Genomic DNA, 15,605 nt, shown 5'->3' on the forward strand with positions numbered 1-15,605 from the left:
CTGAGCGGGCCTAAAAGAACGACCTCCACCCTGCTGGAACTGGCCCCTCGAAGGAGCACCACTGAAACTTCCAGAGCCTCGAGGCCTCTTGGCCTCCCTCTCCTCTCTATCCTGACGGCGAACCACCTCAATCTCCCGAGTGATATCAACCACCTCCTCGAATGTAGCACCTTATACCCTCTCTCTAGTCATTAAGATACGGAGATGGTAGTTAAGGCCATCCACAAATCTCCTGATCCTCTCCCGGTCGGTTGGAACCATCTGTCACACCTCCTTTTTCACCTACACCCCGGGGAGGGTATAATAAAGGGAGTTTTTTCCAATTTAAGTGACAATCGAAACGGGATTATTTTAATTAAAATTCAGAGTCGCCACTTGGGATAATTAATGGTGTCCCAAGTCACCGGTTCAAATCCCGAATCGAGGAAAAGATTGACTCTGTATTACAGTCTGCGAACACAGAAATCCGGGTAAGGAATTCTGTTAACTCGGGAGAAGGTGTTAGGCATTCCCGAGTTCCGTGATTCTAGCACGGTCGCTCAACTGTTATAATTGGCCTATTATCTGATTTTAGTACATGTTTAAACCTATGTGCAAATTTTAACTTAAACCGCTTTTCTTTATTTAATTTTTTAAGAAAAATTCAACGTCATCTAAAACACGTCTTGAACCCCGTCACATAAATGCACCCGCGGTCCGTGACGTATTTTATCCAACATTGTTGAGATTTAGATTTGGGTCACATAAATGCGCACCCGAGTTTAGGAAGATAAATTATTAAAATAACGCGCCTAAAGCAACTACGCACTTTCAAATTTGCGAGGGCCATGGAAAATTCAACTAATGGCACGCCTCGATTTCTAAAGGATTAAAATTAGTTATATGCGGGCTATGGATTATGAACAAAATATATTGTGAAAAACCATCTTCAATAGGAGAACTATTGTGGATACATCTGCGGTACATTACTGCTAAAGTAAACATTTGCTCCAATATGTGCAGAAAACAAGCATATCAAAATTGTTTGACATAGGTTCAGGTGAAACCAAAATAGAAGAGATCAAAAGATATTAAATTCTTTATTGACAAAATATCGTGAGAATATTCATAGGATTTAATAATATGAAATATGACCATTTCACAAGTAGATATACGATACAGCACATCATTCAGGCATCTTTAAAGTTAACCGTTAATATAATAAATAAAGGCACTAATTTGACAACTACATACAACACATCGTTAACACATCTAAAGGACACAATGATATAAATAGCAATACTTTTCAACTTTAGCTAACAATTTCCATAGCTTTTGTTGTTTACTTTCCAAATAATGAGTTTTAAATTCAAAGGAAAATCATGTACTTCTTCAGCAACCTTCAAATAAATCAAAAGGCCTTAAACTTAAACTCACGTTTCTAACTAACCAAAGATAATAAAATATTTTACGTCAAACAAATACAGGGATGCAAAATCGACAACAACCAAACTAGCTGAGAAGATCAACACTGATACAGTAGTATTATCAAAGTGCTAGAAAATAGGAGCTGACCTTATCTTCCAAATTCAAACAAAACAACAGCGGCAAAGTCAAACAGGAACCGCAAGCAAAATCGAGACCTCGAACCGGAAACCTCAGAACTACGTTCTTCGACGACCTCGAAACTCGCCGGAACAGTTTTGGAAGTGGACTATTTGGGGCGTTTTATAGGGTGTTTTTCAGGTGGAGAAGATGAGCTCTCATGGCTCTTTCATGGTGGATGTTAAGCTCTAGATGTAGAATTTTTAGGAGGAAGAAGACTCTCTTTTCGTTGGCTGTCCGTGTATATCCAGTGTATATCGAGAGTATCTCTAGTGTATATAGAATGTATACTAACTGTATATCGAGTGCATACCTCCTGTCTCCGTTAAGAAGAAGCCATCTTTTTTTCCTCTCTATCTTTTGAACTTCCTCCTCCTCTTCCTCCAGCTCTCTAATCTCTAAATAGGCATCAAATTAGTGCATCTTCCATTACAGATTATACTTTTAACTTCTTTAATTATACACTAGTTAGTGTTATTATTTAATTTTCATTAGTGTTAGTTTTACCTACCAATATAGAAGCTTCCTAATTAGTTAGGTAAGACTCTTTTTTTCATTTTTTTTTAAATAAAACCTAAATTAATTTCTATCCCCAAATTATCTTAGACAATTAAATTAATTAACCCTAATAATTATTACAACTAATTAAAAACCAAATTAAAAGAAAATTGCCAAAATTTGAAAATTAAAGAGTAAAATGTAACGTGACTATTTTTTATGATCTTTTTCTATTGTTTCAACAACACCTTACTTAATTAATCTAAAAATGTAAAATAAAATCCAAAATGCAGATGCAATATATATATTTTTTGTATTTTTCATAATCTGAAATACTACATAATGCATTTTAAAATAAGATAGAAATATTGCACAATACCAAAGCTAATCCTAATTAATTAAACTAAATATAAACTATTTTTGTGTTTTTGAAATTATATAAAGATAAAAATAAGGTACTATTTTTTTAAATTGTTTTTTATGAAAAGTACATAAACTAAAATACTTGTTTGTAATTTTTATTTTTCTTGTAAGAAAATAAAATAAAAGAGTTAAAATGAGTTGAAAGAGCTATATTAGGCCTAAATTAAATATTTACGTGCTAAAATATAAAATTTTTGGGGAAGGTCAAAAATCACATGTCTACAGCTGACCCTCTTTGACTGGAAACGTGAAGAGTTTTCAGACAAGGAACGACTAGACATGTTTTTTGACCCGACCCTTATTTAAAGTGACCAAAACTTAAGAGAAAAAAGAAATGTGACCGAGCCCTGGTATTTGGGCTGCCTACATATCCTTGGCTATAAAGGAATCAGGTCACGTGTAGTTCAAAAGTGAGTGAGATGATTGAGTATGCCGAGGTGGAAAGCCAGTTGAGGTGCCGTTCCGTCGAGGTTCTGATCCGCGGTCCTGTTATTACATCAAAATGAAAATAAAACTAACTAAGTCTATCAATTATGAGTTACAAGATTTCTATCTACATCTTCAAACTCGATCTTGCAACTCTTGTTGCCATGTTGACTTGTATTCTCCCGGTGAAATCCATTGTTGCCGCTTTGCACCGACTTCTTGAAATGATCTCCCTCTCGCTATGCTAGTACCTGATTACTGATCCTTTAAATGTCTCCATCTTGATCATTGTCGTCTTCCTCTGCTCTCTAAGCGAGCTCTTGACTTCTTGATCTTGAATGTATTTCTCTTGATTTTTGTTGTATTCCTCTTGATTTTTGTTGTATTCCTCTTGATTTTTGTTGTATTCCTCCGCTCTCCCGGCGGGTTACTGACTACTTGATTTAAAAAGGTATTCCTCTGTTCTCCAGGCGGGCTTCTGACTTCTAAGAAAACAAACACCACGAAGAAAATTTCTTGCCCTCATAGTGGCTGGGCATCACATTATCGGATATTAATAAGAAGTTGAAAACTACAATTTGAATCATGATACCTTTATTTTTCAGGCGGGCTCCTCACTTCAAAACGTGAAATGTATCCCTCTGTTATCCAGGCAGGTTCCTGACTTCGACATTTGAAATGTATTCCTCTGTTCTCCAGGCGGGCTCCTAACTTCTCTGTTCTCCAGGCGGGCTCCTGACTTCAACACTTGAATTGTACTCCTCTGTTCTCCAGGCGGGCTCCTGACTTCAAAACTTGAAATGTATTCCTCTGTACTCCAGGCAGGCTCCTGACTTCAGCAAAATAGATACAACAAAGAAAATCTCTTGCCCCCGTTTGGTGACTGAGCATCATACTACCAGATATTGATAAGAATTTGAAAATTAGAACTTGAATTTTAATACCTCTGTTCTTCAGGTGGGCTCCTGACTTCTGAAACTTGAAATGTATGCCTCTGTTCTCCAGGCGGGCTCCTGACTTCAACACTTGAATTGTACTCCTCTGTTCTCCAGGCAGGCTCCTGACTTCAAAACTTGAAATGTATTCCTCTGTTCTCTAGGCAGGCTCCTAACTTCAGCAAAATAGATACAACAAAGAAAATCTCTTGCCCCCGTTTGGTGGCTGAGCATCATACTACTAGATATTGATAAGAATTTGAAAATTAAAACTTGAATTGTAATACCTCCGTTCTTCAGGTGGGCTCCTAACTTCTGAAACTTGAAATGTATGCCTCTGTTCTCCAGGCGGGCTCCTGACTTAAACACTTGAATTATAATAACCTCCGTTCTACAGGCGGGCTCCTGACTTCATCAACTTAAAATTTAACAACCTTCATTCTACAGGCGGGCTCCTGACTTCTCCAACTTAAAATATAACAACCTCCGTTCTACAGGCGGGCTCCTGACTTCTTCAGCTTAAAACATAAACAACCTCCATTCTACATGCAGGCTCCTGACTCCAACTTAAAATTTAACAACCTCCATTCTCCAGGCGGGCTCCTGACTCCAACTAAAAATTTAACAACCTCCATTCTACAGGCGGGCTCCTGACTTCATCAGCAATTACTTCCCTCAAACTGGTGTTTTCACTTCTTTGAAACCTGCCGGGGATAACACTGCTGGGGAATTATCTTCCTTCTTTAAGGCTAGTTACTTTCCTCCTTTTAACAATGGTGGGGATGATACTGATTCAAAGACCACTACCCTTAAAACTTGGGTTATCTTGCTTCTTCCAAGATTGCTTTCTTTAAAACTTGTATTGCCTTCTCCCGTAAACTGCTGGGGATTCCACTTCCTTCAAAACTTGTGTTATCTTCCATCTTCCCCAAGTGGGTATCTGATTTCAAGAAAATTTTCGCAATGAGAGAAAATTTTCTGCCCCAGTTTGATAATCTTCTTTGTGGCCATGTCTTCCCGCTGTCAATAACATTTCCTTTCTCTGCTTCAAATCAAAGAAAAATTTGTTAGTTTAAAACGTGGTGAGTGGTCGTGCCACTCCTGCTGGGGATGGTTTTTCCCTTTTTCCTTTCCCTGGTTTGCATTTTATTACAAAACTTGTTGGGGATGATATTATTTGCTGGGGATGGTTTTTCTTTTCTCTTCCTTCCCCGCTCTGTGTTGTTCGACCATCGCAGAACTTGGTGGATAATCTATCGGAGTTGTTCCTGCATCTCGCAAATCTACTGGGGATCCTCTTGGAATTTGATCCATAACTTTTCAACTGTTGTTTTTTCTGTTTTTTTCCAACTTGCCCTGGAAATTTGGTCCTCTTGGAATCTAGACCTATTCATCATTTGGTCTTGCGACAAACTTCTTTTCGCTTTGTCGCCTTATCTTTGGCCTGTCCTATTCGCATTTTGCTTTGTACCATTTTGGCAACTGGTAGTAAGCTCTGAAAAATCTTTCTCAAAACAAACTGCTCGAGGAAAAATTCTTAAAACAAAAGAAATGAAAAGTGATGATTTCAAAAGATGGAAAAAGAAGAAGTCTTTCCGAACGAATGCTGGGGAGAAGAAAAGGAAAAGGACTAATCTGAATGATATAACCGATCCCAACGATCATGTCGTGCATTCCGGATTAATCAACCCAGTCTATTTGTATCAATCAATCTTTCTGGTGGCCTCATTTCGCTGGGGGATATGCAGGCGCCGAACTCTTTTTGCCAAATCAACACTTTTGCATTGCTTGATGCCTCGACGGATCCTTTCCGCCAATCTTATCTTGTCGCCTCATAGTACCCTTTGAGGGGTTTTCACTAATAAGACTCTCTCATTTATCTCAACTCCCGTCGCCTTCTGGTGCCTATGAAGGCTTTCACCATAAGACTCTCTCATTTTGTTTCTCTCAGATTTCGTCGCCTTACGGTGCCTGTGAAGGTTTTCACCATAAGACTCTCTCATTTTATTTTCTCTTTCTCAGCTGGGGATTGGAGTGTCGCCGATAAGATTCTCTCTACTGGGGATTCCTTAGGCTATCAATTCCGTCGGCTCATAGTCCTCTTTCAATCGGGGATCAGTGTGTTATTCTCGGCTTTCATTTGCTTGCTCGGCATCTCTCGAATACTGATCGGGAGGTCTTTTTAGACATCAAATATGGGTTTCTGTGTGGGGCTAAAAGGAAAAGGATATCAAAATATTCAAAATAACTTTAATGGGTAAAACATTACAACTCTCGGAATCAAACCTTTTTCCACAATTTAAAAAGTAACTTCTGCCCCAGTTTTCTTGTTTGGGGGATTTTTTGATTTTTTTTATACTATGACCGAGCCGTGAGGCACCTACGTATCCTCTTTGAGGAATCAGGTCGAATGTAGTTCATTTGATTCCTTTGTATTTCTTTTTCTTGTGGCTTTTCTTTTTGTTTTGTTATTATTTTTTCTTCCTTTTCTTTCTTTCTTTTTTTTTTCATTTTCATTAGTGATTCCAAGAGAGGGGTATGAAAGAATAAATAAGGCTCAAAGGGGGAAGCAAAGGTTAAAGTGTTTGGATAGAAGAAAGAATTGCCTCCGTCATTTCATTCTCCGATAAATGCCAAGTACAAACAGACAAACATCAATTGCAATCAAAGGAATTACACATAATATCTCTTGACTGCGTCAGAATTGATAGCCATGTCGATGCATCTTCCCTAGACATCTGTCAGACATAAGGCGCCATTGGATAACACTTTAGTCACAATAAACGGCCATTGCCAATTCGGGGCGAAGTTGCCTTTTGCTTCGGCCTGATGTGGCAAGATTCGTTTCAGCACCTGCTGTCCTACTTCAAATTTCCTGGGACGCACCTTCTTATTATATGCTCTTGCCATCCTCTTTTGATACAACTGGCCATGACATACTATTGCCAATCTCTTTTCATCAATCAAACTCAACTGCTCCAATCGGGCTTTGACCCATTCATCATCATCAATCCCAGCCTCAGCGATAATTCGAAGGGACGAAATTTCTACTTCTGCCGTTATCACTGCTTCAGTTCCGTATACCAACAAATAAGGAGTTGCACCTACTGAAGTGCGGACAGTAGTGCGATATCCCAACAATGCAAATGGAAACATTTTGTGCCATTGCCTGGACCCTTCTACCATCTTCCTCAATATCTTCTTTATGTTCTTGTTGGCTGCCTCAACCGCGCCATTCACCTTGGGACGATACGGGGTGGAATTACGGTGTGTAATCTTGAACTGTTGACATACTTATTTCACCAAACTGCTGTTAAGATTAGCGCCATTGTCCGTGATGATCACTTTAGGGATCCCAAATCTACAGATGATATGGGAATGAACGAAATTCACCACTGCCTTCTTGGTTACCGACTTGAAAGTTTTAGCCTCAACCCACTTGGTGAAATAATCGATGGTGACCAGAATGAACCTATGACCGTTGGAAGCTTCCGGCTCAATCGGTCCAATGACATCCATGCCCCATGCAACAAATGGCCATGGTACTGACATTGTATGCAATTTTGTTGGCGGAGAATGAATCAAATCTCCGTGTATCTGATACTGATGGCATTTTCGCACGAAATTGATACAATCACGCTCCATAGTAAGCCAATAATACCCTGCTCGAAGAATCTTCTTCGCCAATACATATCCGCTTATATGTGGCCCACAAACTCCCACATGTACCTCTATCATCACTGTCGTGGCTTGACCAGCATCTATACATCTCAGCAATCCCAAATCTGGTGTTCTTTTGTATAACACTCCTCCACTGAGGAAAAATCCATTTGCCAATCGCCGAATGGCTCTCTTTTGATCTCCGGTGGCCTGCTCTGGGTATATCCCCATCCTGAGGTATTCCTTGACATCATAAAACCATGGCTCGCCATCCATTTCTTCCTCTATCATGTTGCAATAAGCATGCTGGTCACGAACCTGGATATGCAACGGGTCAACATGAATTTTGTTTGGGTGGTGCAACATCGATGCTAAAGTGGCCAAAGCATCGGCAACCTTATTGTGAACTCTTGGGATGTGTCTGAACTCCACTGATCGAAATCACTTGCTCAGATCGTGCAAACATTGTCGATATGGTATAAGCTTCAAATCCCGTGTTTCCCATTCACCCTGGATTTGATGCACTAGGAGGTCCGTCTCCCAAGACCAAGACGTCCTGGACATCCATGTCTGTAGCTAACCGTAAGCCCAAAATGCATGCCTCATATTCAACCATGTTATTGGTACAATAGAAACGTAGTTGTGCCGTAACAGGAATGATGTCCTGTTTCAGAAATAAGTACCGCTCCTATTCCAACTCCTTTCGCATTTGCGGTTCCATCAAAGAAGAGCTTCCAACCTGGTTCCTCAGATAATTCCAACTCATCCATATGCATCACTTCTTCATCAGGAAAATACGTCCTCAATGGCTCGTATTCTTCATCAATAGGATTCTCAGCCAAGTGATCGGCCAATGCTTGGGCTTTCATGGCCGTCCTCGTCACATAGACGATGTCGAACTCCGTGAGTAATATTTGCCATTTCGCTAACCTCCCTGTGGGCATAGGCTTCTGGAAAATATACTTCAGTGGATCCAAGCGTGAAATGAGATAAGTAGTATATGATGACAGATAATGTTTAAACTTCTGTGCCACCCAAGTTAGGGCGCAACACGTCTTCTCAAGTTGAGTGTACTTAACCTCATAGACCGTAAACTTCTTACTGAGATAATAGATGGCTTGCTCCTTCCTTCCTATGATATCATGTTGCCCCAGTACGCAACCAAATGAATTCTCCAGTACCGTTAAATAAAGAATCAATGGTCTTCCTGGTTCAGGTGGGACGAACACAAGTGGGTTTGATAGATACTCCTTGATTTGGTCGAAGGCTTCCTGACATTCTGCCATCCATTCTACCGCAGCATCTTTCTTCAGTAGCCGAAAAATGGGTTCACAAGTCGCCGTGAGTTGAGCGATGAACCTGCTGATATAATTCAACCTTCCCAATAGACTCATTACTTCTGTTTTGTTCTTCAGCGATGGCAATTCCTGGATGGATTTGATTTTTGACGGGCCCAACTCAATGCCTCACCAATTGACGATGAATCCCAACAGCTTTCCAGATGGAACACCAAATGCACATTTGGCCGGGTTGAGCTTAATGTCGTACCTTCGAAGTCTTTGGAAAAATTTCCTTAGGTCTGACACGTGGTCTTCCTGACGCTTAGATTTTATGATCATATCATTTACGTACACCTCAATCTCTTTGTGTATCATGTCATAGTCATTTCTCTCATGTACGTTGCCCCAGCGTTCTTCAAGCCAAGAGGCATTACCCGATAGCAATAAGTCCCTCACGACGTAATGAATGTCGTCTTTTCCGCATCTTCTTCATCCATCAGAATCTAATGATACCCAACATAGCAATCTACAAAAGACCCGATCTCACGTCCGACACAATTATCGATCAAGATATGGATGTTGGGTAATGGAAAGTTATTCTTGGGGCTTGCCCTGTTCAAATTGCGGTAATCGACACACACTCTGATCTTCCCATCTTTCATCGGCACTGGCACCACATTAGCCAAGCAATCAGGATATCGAGTGACCCGAATAACCTTTGCCTACAGTTGTTTGGTTACTTCTTATTTAATCTTCACACTCATATCTGTCTTGAACTTCCTCAATTTATACTTGACAGGAGGGCACGTCGGGTCAGTGGGCAATTTGTGAACCACTAGATCGGTGCTTAAGTCCGGCATGTCATCGTACAACCATGCAAAAACATCTTTGAATTCAATGAGTGCTTTGATTAGTTCCTTCCTGATGTTCGGCTCAATGTGGATGCTTATTTTGGTTTCCCTGACATCGTCTGCATCCCCTAAATTGACAGCTTCAGTGTCGTTCAAATTGGGCTTGGGTTTCTCTTCGAACTGGCTTAATTCTCTGTTTATCTCTTCAAAGGCTTCATCCTCATCGTATTCCGATTCATCATCATAATCGACCTCTTGTACAATTAGTTCGGAATCAGATTGATTTTTTAGACTAGGTTGAAGATCCGTTGTGCATGCCATGTCATTAGAACCAGTATAAAGAGAACTGTTCAGAAAGAGAAAAGAAGAAAACAGAATTAAAACAAAATAAAGAGAGAAAACTTTCACTTTATTAAAATGCGGGATAACAGAGTTTCACGCTTTTGTTGAATACAAAAATAAAACAAAACTGGATTACAACTTTGGAATAATCCAGAAAACAAGAAAGAAAATCCAGATCCTACTACCAAGACTCCCTCCGGGTAGGAAGAGGAGTAGCTGTCCAATTGTTAATATTGGCCCTAGGCCCCACAAACTGTATATCTGCCCTACTGGAACCTTCTCCAGCTTTTATCACGTTGACGTCGGCGAACAGCCTTTTAAAACCCTGATTCAAATCTCCATCTGACCCAATCAGAGGTCCGAGAATTTTGGGGACTGACAACCTTCTGATACCTGCTCTGACAAAGGATCTGGAAAGACGTGGAATTGGCTTGGGAAGAACCCAAACTTTCTTCTTCAACTTTCGGGCCCGCCTTACATCTGCTGCCGTAGGCTTGAATCCTAGCCCAAAAGTGTCCAGGTTGTTGGGCAAAGAAACTGGCTGGACCATACCTTGCAGATCAACCCCCAAACCTTTTCCTGGTACAAACCCACTGTTTAGCATTTCCGAGGCTACCATGAAGGTCGCAGCTGCGATCCTGGGAAGTGGAAGGTCCTCGCCTTCAGAAATTTTATCCACTGAAACCATGTCAAAAACCTGGTACACCCATGGACCTTTGTCGTCATCAGTTTCTATGAATGGCACAATGGCATCACTCACAATTCCTGTACCATCATCCTCGTGCACCACTATCTCCTTCCTGTGCCATTCAAATTTCACCATCTGGTGCAATGTAGAAGGCACTGCTTTGGCGGCATGGATCCAGGGTCGCCCCAATAGAAGATTGTATGATACTGCCACGTATACCACTTGGAATTCCATGGTGAATTCTACTGGACCAATGGTCAATCCCAGTATGATATCACCCACCGTGTCGGTACCACATCCATCGAAACCTCGGATGCAGACATTGTTCCTGTGAATCCGGTCATGATCAACTTTCAGCTTGTTCTGAGTAGTCAAAGTACAGATATTGGCACTTGATCCATTATCAATCAATACTCGGGTGACCACCGAGTCTTCGCATTTCACGGTCAAGTATAGGGCTTTGTTGTGTTATGTACCCTCTGCTGGCAATTCATCATCAGAAAACGTCACTCGGTTTACCTCGAAGATTTTGTGCACTATCCTCTCCAAGTGATTTACAGAGATTTTATCCGGAACATGGGCCTCATTTAGGATTTTCATCAGTGCCTGGCAATGATCGATGGAATGGATCAACAGTGATAGTAACGAAATCTGTGTTGGGGTCTTTCTTACCTGCTCCACAATGGAGTAGTCTTGTGCCTTCATTTTCTTCAAAAACTCCTCAGCCTCTTCCTCCGTCACTAGCTTCTTTACCACCGCTGGGTTGGACCTTCTTAACTCTACGGGAGCAAAACACCTTCCCAAACGAGTTAAGCCCTAGGCCTCACATACTTCTTCCACAACCTCCTTCCCTTTGTACATTACCATCGCTTTACTGTAGCTCCATGGCACGGCTTTCTCGCTGGTTATCGGCATCTGCATTACTGGCCTGATGACAACTGGCCCTATGCATGCTGGCTTGCTTGGTACCCCTCGCACCGTTACTTTGACCGGCTCTGGATTCTTTGCAACAACAGGCGAACTCTTCCCCATCACCACTACTGGCTTGATGTCTACCTTTTCCAACTATACCACCTCTTTTCCACCTGTCGACTTCTCTTTTGGACTGGCACGGATCATCATCACCGTCTGTGAGGGTTTCTTTAGCTCCCTTCCTTTATGCACAAGCTCGTTCATGTGGGTTTCGTGGTATGATGGCAACGGGTTCTGATTGATGTTGGGTACCTCCGGTGTCTGAACCTCGATCTTTTTGGTGTCAATAAGATCTTGCACTGCACGTTTCAACTTCTAGCACTTCTCGGTATCATGTCCGGGATCCCCCGAACAATACTCACAGCTTACCGAGTGGTCCATATTTTGGGGAAGGGGATTCGGCAATCTGGGCTCAACAGGACTCAACAAACCTAACGGCCTTAATTTGTGGAACAAAGCAGTATAGGTTTCTCCCAACTCAGTGAATGTTCTTTGTCTCTGCACCCTTTCATTTCTGAAAGCTTGATTCCCCCGGAAACCTGGCCTTGCGGGATTCCTGTAGGCCCTTGGTGGTGGATATATGTTTTGTGGAGGTAGATATGTATTCTGTGGAGGTGGATAGGTATTTTGGGGAGCCGACGCACGCCACTGTGGGCGAGCTGGAGTCTGGGTATATGTCTGGGCTTGATGGACGGAGAAATGTGGTTCTTGTGGTAGGTAGTAGGGCTGTGGGGGTAATTTGGAGTGTGTGGGTAATTTGGGTGATGGGGTTTAGCTTGGTAGCGGGGTAAAGGACCTCTCGATCTGGACCAATTACCTGCCTCTATTGTTGCGACCTCTTCTCTTTTCTTCTTCCCGAGCACACCTCCCGTGCCGCTCTGAATGGCCTGAGTTGTTGCTTTGATTGCCGAATAGCTCAGGATTTTGTTGGACTTAAGTCCCTCTTCAGTCATACCGCCCATTTTCACCACCTCGTTGAAAGATTTTCCAAGTGACCAAAGTAAGTTGGCTCTAGAGTCTGCAGAAAGTAGTCCACCATTTCCCCCTCTCTCATCGGAGGATCACTCTTGCTACCTGTTCTCTCCACCGGAACCCAAATTCTCTAAGGCTCTCTCCTGGCTTCTTCTCAAGTTTCAGCAATGTGAGACGGTCAGGGACGATCTCAAGGTTGTACTGGAAGTGACCTGCAAATGCTTGTGCTAGATCGTCCCAGGTGTACCACCTGCTCGGATCCTGTCTTTTGTACCATTCCAGTGCAGACCCACTTAGACTTTGACCAAAGTAAGCTATTAGCAACTAATCCTTACCACCTGCTCCTCTCATCTTGCTGCAAAACCCTCGCAGATGTGCCATTGGATCACTGTGCCCCTCGTATAGATCAAACTTTGGCATCTTGAACCCTACCGGTAATTGAACATCAGGGAAAGGACATAGATCTTTGTAAGCTACACTGACCTGATTGCCTAACCCATGTATATTCCTGAAGGACTGCCCCAGGCTTTTAAATTTTCGAAGCACTTCGTCCTGCTCTGGGCCCTTAGCCGGCTTTTCAGTCTCCACCGGGATTTCAAAGTGAGGATTATAAGTATATGGCTCGGGTGCTTTGAGGGTAGGTTCAGGGGGTAATATTGGTAATCGTGAGCCTGAAACAATGGCCCACTGGATGATCTTTGTAACATGGCTGGTGGGGGTGCCACGAAAACAGGAACATTTGGTGGGGGAAGATTCTGATTGGGTGGTGTAGCTTGGGGATCATAAGGATTTCTTTCCTGATAGTAGTGGTGACTTGGGAAGCTTGTCGAAGGGCCGGGTGAAGGGTATTCCGGCGTGTGTCCTGGTGGGAGAGTAGGAGTAACGGGTGGTTCGGGCCCCTTTTGTACCCTAGCTAGGGCTAGCTGCATTTCGTTCATCTCCAGTCTCATTTTTTCCATTTTTTCCATTGCCTCTTTCAGCATCTGACTTTCCATCCTTTCCTCTTCAACACTGTTTTCTGAGTTAGTCATGCTTTTCGGTATGGGCCCTTTGGATCTTGTTTGGTAATGGTAATCTGCCAGAACGTTCTAACAAACTAACTGGTTTGAAATCTCTGGAAAACAACAAACTTGTTAGCGTTAGAGTTTAACACATATTGCAATTGCACGTTGGGGAATGCAATGTTCCTAGGCAGTTTAACCATTTCTAACATGTCTTTGCTCCGTATTCATCATCCCGGCTTATTTTACTTGTGCCCTTTAGGTGTTTCTGAAACTTTCCTTTATTTGCTTTCTCTTTCTCTCTTTTTCTTTCTTTCTTTTCCTTTCTTTTATTCACTTTTTCTTTTAGCGGTGGTCGAATCTTATGTGGATTGCCTACGTATCATGTCCCCGTATGAATCTGACCGTGCGTAGTTCTATCACAAATAAAGACACCAATTTTTGGAAAATTTATTTCATTACTAAAACTTCTATTACAAACTACCTATTTGGAAAAGGAAAACAAAATACAGACTTCGAAGTACTAACATAATTTGATGCCAAAAGGAAACACACAGACAGACAACAGACTTTTGAAAATAGAAAATACAGATTTGAACTAGGAGTACATTAACGCTTTGAATTTTGGTGCCCACGGGGCATCGTTCGGCCTTTCCGCGGGCTTTGGTGCAAGGCCCCTTTGCAAGCTTTTCAATTCTTCCATGATTCGGTGGACATAACCCATGACTGAAGCAAAAATGGTATCACGGGGTATTTCCTCACATGCTAGGTACCTCATGGTGATGTAATGCCCAATCTCCTCAATTCTACCCCTGATTCTATCCCTTTCCATGAACAGTTGCTCTATTCGTTGATTCTTTGCTCCCAGTACTTGAGCGTTGTCAGCGAGTTGATCTTGGAACCTCTCCATTTGTTCTTCCATTCGGGCCATTAAATCATAGCAGCGCTTCCTGTCCGTTCTGGCATCTCGGGCTTGTTTAAAGACCCAATCTTTGAGAGTGGAATTTGTTTCTCTTAATATTTCAATGCTCGCTTCATAATCCCTTTTCACTTGCTGTAAGTGCTTTGCTCGCGCCGTTGTACCTTTTGCCCATCTGGCCCGAATTCTTGCTATGTAGGCCTCTGATCTTACCAAACCCTCTCGGCTTTCAATGACTTGGTTTCTCACCCCAGTTATCAGACCTTCGTCGGACCGGCTCCTTTGTTGGTTGTCGGCATCCATTCTGACTCGTTGGATTTGGGCTTTCAAGGCCTTATTTGCTTGAGTCAATCTGTTCTTTTTTCCTGTGTCAGCATCGACTTGCACGCTATTTTCATATTTCAGATCCTCAATTTGTTGTTTCAGCTTGCCAATTTCAACCCGATAGCCTTTTTCTCTTGCCAGCCAGCCCCATTGTTCTTGCGAGTCATTCGTGAATTGCTGGACATGGGCTCTTTTAGCAGGCCTTTGACGAATTCGTAACCTTTTCCCAAACCATGCATCATACTTTGGGTCTACCTCGCCTTTGGCTAAATCTCGCACCATAGTTTTGGGCTCAAGGAATCTGCATTCATGCCACAATTTGCGAATTGTATCTTCTGGGACTGTGGCATTCGGTCTTAGCTCGATGGTATGCTTGCTCAAATCTTCATCATGAGGGATAATCTGGAACCTTCCCAATTGACGCAATACCCGATGGGGAGCGTATGGTTGGATACTACAGACACCCATCAGAAGAACATAACATTCTTTGGCCGACATGTATATTGCTTCAGTAGTGGGCAACCACCCAAACGACCATTCAATTTGGTCCGCCGTTAGTGATCTCAGTCGTATAAACCAATCTCCAGTACCCTCGGGGAACGCAACACCCGTTACCCGCTTCTCAAACTTTTCAATGCAGTTTAAACCAGTAAGCCCGAAGTTCATATACCCCACTCGATGGCAGAGATGTTCCTGTATCCACAACTGAAGTAATAGATTGCAACCTTAG

The sequence above is a fragment of the Nicotiana sylvestris genome, chromosome 8, assembly GCF_000393655.2.
Source record: "Nicotiana sylvestris chromosome 8, ASM39365v2, whole genome shotgun sequence".
NCBI lineage: Eukaryota > Viridiplantae > Streptophyta > Magnoliopsida > Solanales > Solanaceae > Nicotiana > Nicotiana sylvestris.